Genomic DNA, 6219 nt, shown 5'->3' on the forward strand with positions numbered 1-6219 from the left:
TTTTTTGCTGTGGTTTAACAAAATGAAACCTTGAAGCACTAAAAATGCAAGAAAACAAAAGATGTTTCCAGTTACTTTTGGATAAATATTTTAAACGGTGGTCGAGTTCCTTGCCATGGGGAGGACTGCTAATCCTGTAAAAACTCCTTTATTGCCATATTATAAACTGTGATAATGTCTTTTGTCAAATAAAATTACACAGATGATGCATTTATAACAGACAGCTTGTGTTACGACCCGCGAGCAGACAATTTCGGAGCTGTTATTAGCTTTTTTAATGAGAGTGGGAGTGCAAGAAGATCAACACCTCTCCCGTGTTTGTCTGTTATATATGAAACTACAGCCACAACACTGTTATTCTCCCGTAAAGACTAGAAATGGGGAAACAGCTGGGCTGGTTCTGTCTAAAGGTAAGAAAATCTGCCTACCAGCAAATCTAAAACTCATGAATGAATGCATGATTTTAATTTTGCGACACACTGACACAGTGATTCTATTTATAGAGTGACATCTGCTTTCTTTATAAATTCCTTTCTGTGGATTATTCCTTGAAAGGATGTGAGCAATAGATGCTGTTTGTTATACATGGGAATTGTAGTATGTAGGGTTTTTTTTTGGCTGTCTACCCATGATGAAGTAGATTCACAACCAGGGAAAGAAGACCAAATATCAATGAGCAGCAACAACCACTGGTTCACTGTGGGTCATTTGCCTTTCCAACAGACAAATAAGATTGATATTATTAACCTAACAAATTTGAATAGTAAGATTACGACATTACAATAGTAAATAAAACACAAATGTATTAAGATTCAAAATGAAGAACCCAACAAATCCAAGGATTCCCTGTGAGCAAAGATATTTAAGAACTGAAAGAGACCTTCAGGAGAACCAGGCTCAGGTAGTCAGACAGGCTTGACTAGTTGGGGGGAGGGTAAAAAGTAAAGGATAGCAGACACCAATAGACAACAAATAACAGATTGGTGGTGGGACTAGTAGCAGACCTGAGCAGAGCCACAAATACCTGCAGAGAGGACAAACACCAGACTGATGGAGCAATAAGCAATAAAAAGTTTAATAAGCAGGAACGGGCAACATCACATAACAGCAAGTCTATAAAAATGGGTTTTAAAGAAGCCACTGATTCTGTGAGCCCAACGTCATCAGGCAGGTTGTTTCAGAGTCAGAAATGCAAGGTCACCTTTAGATTTAAACCTCAACGTTGGAGCAGCAAGAAAGGCCACACCTGAGGATCTGAGGCTGCCAGCTGGCTTATGTGGTGTCAGTATTCACTGACATAATGAGGCCCTTGAGGTGTTCTACCTGCTTTACATAATTATTGATGGTACCTGTGCCAAAAACGAGCTCAGACCATCATTTTTTCCATCTGATACTGTGCCTTAAATGAACTATCTTGCAGAAAACCAGGAGCTGTATAATATTGTAGTGCAGGAGCAGTGGCCACACATGAACAGAGAAGGGGTAGAATGTGGGGTTAATTGGGATTTTTCTGCCTCTGTGGCATCGATTCTGACCAAGTCTCTGGTCAATACTGTCTTCTGAGCTCCCCAAATTGATGCAGTACAATACTCAGGTAGCGCAGATAAATCAGCATCTTAATATATACACCAGTTACTACTTTTCTTGAAGCGATGGCAGCATAATTACTGCTCATGTGGAGTAAAAATTGAATCAAGTGGGAATTAGAAATGACATCTGTGCTCTCCTTTTTATTGTCTTCTGCTGAAAAATTATAGTTCGGTATGAGAGGCACAGAGAGAGAGAGAGAGAGAGAGAGGGTTCACCTGTTTTAATTTTAGAAAGAGAGCAACTCTTAGATGAGGAGCTGTGATGTCATCTCGAGTCCCATACGTATGCTGAGCTGTGTCGAGCCCAGTCAGAGGCAGACCGAGAGGGAGGCACACCGGGCTGCTGGCAGGACACGATGCACATACGGAGCGTTGATGCAGACAGGAGAGCCGGCTTTATTCAGGTAAGAGCCGTAAACAAAACTGTTTCTGAGGGCTGACTTGTGTTTATGTGTCTTATTTACATGTAAATATAGAAGCACACATGCACGCAGATGCAGCATCTGCCCACCTCACGTCATCACAACACTGGCATGTTTCCTGCACTGCATGTGTCTGAGCACGAATACAAACAAACGCAGCTTTGATAGATTACTGCCATGAAGGTTACATGGAGGCTGGGAGGTACGCCGTGCAGGGTGCATTTCACGAGCCACCAGATATTATGATGAATAATTCAATAGGAGTAGCTGTCCAGGCAGTTGAATATCAAATCAGCAAATAACAATACAGTGACAATCCAGGACAGCAGAGGAGTCTGTGGCTGCCTTTATGAGGGATGCCCCTGCTGTGTCCATGCACCGGGACAGGATGGGTGTGGCACATAGCAGCAGCACGGCACTTGTCCTCTCCCGTCCTCAAGTCGTTTTCACTCCTGCCAGTGGGTCTCTGTGCAACAGACAGCTTTGGATGATGAAGGTCAGACAGTAGATTCGAGGGGGCAGGTTGACGTCTGTGTTAATCAGCTGAAAGAATTACGCAGGGAAGTATCTGCGGCAGTGTGAGAGCAGACTGTCCTGAAGGAAAAATCAGTCGCACAGATTCTGTTGTAGCTGTTCCTAATGTGTCCAATGAGCAGAAGGTTTTGTCACATCGAAGCCTCTGTGATCTCCTTTTGTTGCTACAGCTGTCAGAGCAAACTGGATTCTGTCCTGGTTTATACATACATTTTTAATATTCCAGATTATCAACACTTGAGTGGTTCCCCAATTTAACCTCACTGGTTACCTACTTTCTTGCTGTGCTCGCAGCAGTCCTCTGGGTTGTTTTGGCAAAAGGTTAAAACTGGGCCATAAACTTGCTCAGAATTGTCACTTTGGGTCGAGTTTCATATCAGATTCTTAGTTGTTTTTCATACTCTTGCACCACAAGTTTGACATTTTGCAATCTCTGATCTGGGACGCCTCCTCAAGTCCTCTGGCATTAATCTTTTACTTGTTTCTCAGTGCTGGACAGAAAAACTAATCCGAGAGCAGCTGAAGATGTTGACATCTTGAAATGTTAAAGCTATCTCTGTAGCCAATGTTTTGTTTTAATGAATCATTTTATTGTCAAGTCAAACGTATTGTTGGATTAAAACAGCAAACTATAACACAAACCTGAATAAAAAGACAGTAAAATAATAAATATATATAAGATACAACACAATCATGTTGTAAAGCTGTACTTGTATTTATGTATTTTCATCCCTTTTATTGCTCTGTTGTCTTCCTCTCAGGTTGTTTTACTCTTTATATCTGTCTTATGATCACTAATGAAGTCTAATTGATTCATTGGCGGGCGAGGGAACAACGTTTAGTCCTTCAACTTTGCCTGAAAAGTGAAAAATGAATGTACAGTATATCGATCTGCCGCCCACTAACCTTCCGTCCGTTCCTTCCCTCAGGCATTTATTAAAGCTTCTGTGACGTCTGCGCTCCATCAAGCAGCAGAGAAGAAAACCCAACATGGCAGTTGAAGTGATTCATGTATCAAAGCGTCCAGTCTGAGCAGACCCTGTGGCCACTATAAAGCCAAACCAAAGTGCTGCAATACATTCAGAGGAGCCACCAGATGAGCTGTTTCCTCTGACAGAAGACTTGCTGGACCGACTGCAGCTTCCTGATTCAGCTCCTCTCTTTTCGAACTCTCTCTCTTCGTGATTTTTTTCTGCAAAAAGCGACTACTGTAAATATTTACATGCCGTGTCTGGCAGCTGTGAGAGACACAGAACACCTTGAGGAAGACCGGTTATGACTCTGCTACTTCTGGTTACCCTCGCCGAGCCCTGCAGGCAGGCCTGGAAGTGAGAGTTCGATGAGCAGCTGCACTTCTTGTTTTGTGGAACTTTGTGGTTCACCTCGCTTTACCCCCAGCATGTCTCTGTCTTTTTAACGTTTTTTTTTTTTAACTTCCTTTTATTGAAGAAACAACTCATACACATATTCCAGAGCAAAAACGTACTCATTTACATTTACCGAGGCAGTGCTGGAGTCTAACTGTAAAACTCAGATTTCCCTTTGAGACCTAACAAAATAGATAAATGCTGAAATACATTCAACCCTTCTGCAATTATTTTGCATCACCCTTTAGTAATATTAATATTAATGCCCGTTATTTATTTATTCTCCTCAGTGAATAAACATGAAGGGAAAAAAATACACAGTGCACTTACAAGATAGAGCAAACGCAGTGCAACCAAGCACGCAAATAAAAATGAAAAAATCTTAAAGAAAAGTACGAATATAGGAATAAAAACTGATTAAAGTCAAGTTTAGTCTCTAAATTGTCACTAAATTGCAATTTTTGTCTAATTTTTGCAGCTGCATGTGCTTATAAAATGTGTAAAACTCCAGAAACTATACATGTCATAATTTGAAAATATAATACCCCATTCCTTCTGCATCATATTACTAGTAATCTGCATCCCGGTGCATGTAAACACATTAATGAATAAGTGAGTGCATTACTGATGATGTATCTTACTCCTCACCTGTGAAGTCTGCAGGTGAATGAGTGAGGATGAGCATATCTACTGACCCCTACATGTAGAATAACTGTGTCTCCCTGTGTAATCTGTCTCCTGACCCGTTTGCACACAACATGGGCTGCGCTATGTGTTCGCAGCTGGTTGACATGTGGACCGTGAGGGTGAGCAGGACCGGCCGCAGGGCCATGGAGCTCACCGCCTACCCACAGATGCTCCAGGGAGGCTACCACAGAGTGACGGGCCTCCACTACATGTCCTCCTTCTCCGACGCCGAGGACTGCTGTGATGACACCAGCTCGGGCAGTTCGCTCACTCTGGACTGGCAGACACAAGCCAATGATGGCTGACAGCTGACCACGAGGCGTTGTGATGCAAACATGTAACTAAACATGATGAATTACAGTAAATGTGGTTATATCTCTTCTTTTTCTTTAGATTATGTCTTTTTTTATCAGACGTATTCAGGTATTTTACTTCAGTCAAAGCATCAACATGTAAAAATACACGAGTCATGCATTGAAAACTACTGAAACAGAGTACATTACTCAAGTACTACACTGTAATACAATCCCACACATACTTTGCTTCAGTAGTCCTATTTTAAACTACTTTACATCTCATTTTGGTATATTTTAGAGAGAAAGGTTGGACTTTTTATTCCTTAACCTTTATCTACAGCTGGTTGTGGTTTAATATAAGAACATGCAAGCAATCTTTAACATAGTACAATATGCTGTATTAAGTAATTAAAAGTAACGATACTCCAAGTATTCAATAGAGCAGTGGTTCTCAAACTTTTTGAGCCACGACCCCCAAGACAACATAAGTTTGTGTTCGTGACCCCCCAATCTGAATTTTTAAGATATCATGAGTAATAACTTTGTTGTTCATGCGTTAAGAATTAATGTGTTAATTCCACAGATTGATCTCTATACATTAATTACATGAATTTTCTTTTGAAGGAATGAATGAATTGAATTGATTTCGACCAAATGAAAGTGAAAAAAATAAAATAAAAACGAAAGAAAATAATTTTAAAAAGCGCATTAAAAAAGAGTGGGGAAAAAAAATATCAAATAATCAAATCACAATATTAACAAGTCCGAAAAAGGAGTGGAAAGAAGTATACACTTTTAATTTTGACAGCCCTAATACCAATTTATTTGATAAATGTAGGCCTTATTTTATTTTATGTTTTTACAATGATCTGATAACCCCCTGAAATTACCTTGGGACCCCCATGGGGTCCTGACCCGCAGTTTGAGAACCACTACTATAGAGCATTAAAATTCTGTATTAAAGTTAAAGCACCATTAATAATAGAACACAGATTTACTGAATAAACCACAAAAAGGAACGTCTGCTTCACAGGTACTTATTTAAACATACTTGTGATACTTCTGTACTTTTACTTAAGCAGAAATCTGAGCGTGGCACTTTGAGCTGCAATTGAGTGTTTTGAATACCCATCAGCAAAGTGTACTTAGAGAATCAGAAGTAAGAGCTGGATTACTATGAATAATGTGGAAGTAGTATTTTGCAGCTGTCGTTGGCTGAGGAGCTGAGGATACAGATGTGACGTTTATTCAAGCAATATATCATTTTTAAAAATGATTAGGGTGAATATATGATATATTGTGTATAATTCTAATCTTTTCTTTT

The 6219-nt window shown here is 40.1% G+C and overlaps 1 long non-coding RNA gene across 1 annotated transcript; it reads left to right on the plus strand.

The window, feature by feature from the left end:
• Window positions 1-1901: 1901 nt before the first annotated feature.
• LOC103371781 (uncharacterized) lies at window positions 1902-4983 on the plus strand. The gene is made up of 2 exons (XR_520959.1): window positions 1902-1993; window positions 3475-4983. It is a non-coding gene; the product is annotated as an uncharacterized LOC103371781 (long non-coding RNA).
• Window positions 4984-6219: the final 1236 nt, after the last annotated feature.

This window comes from Stegastes partitus, unplaced genomic scaffold (assembly GCF_000690725.1).
Source record: "Stegastes partitus isolate 25-593 unplaced genomic scaffold, Stegastes_partitus-1.0.2 Scaffold1644, whole genome shotgun sequence".
NCBI classification, from domain to species: Eukaryota; Metazoa; Chordata; class Actinopteri; family Pomacentridae; genus Stegastes; species Stegastes partitus.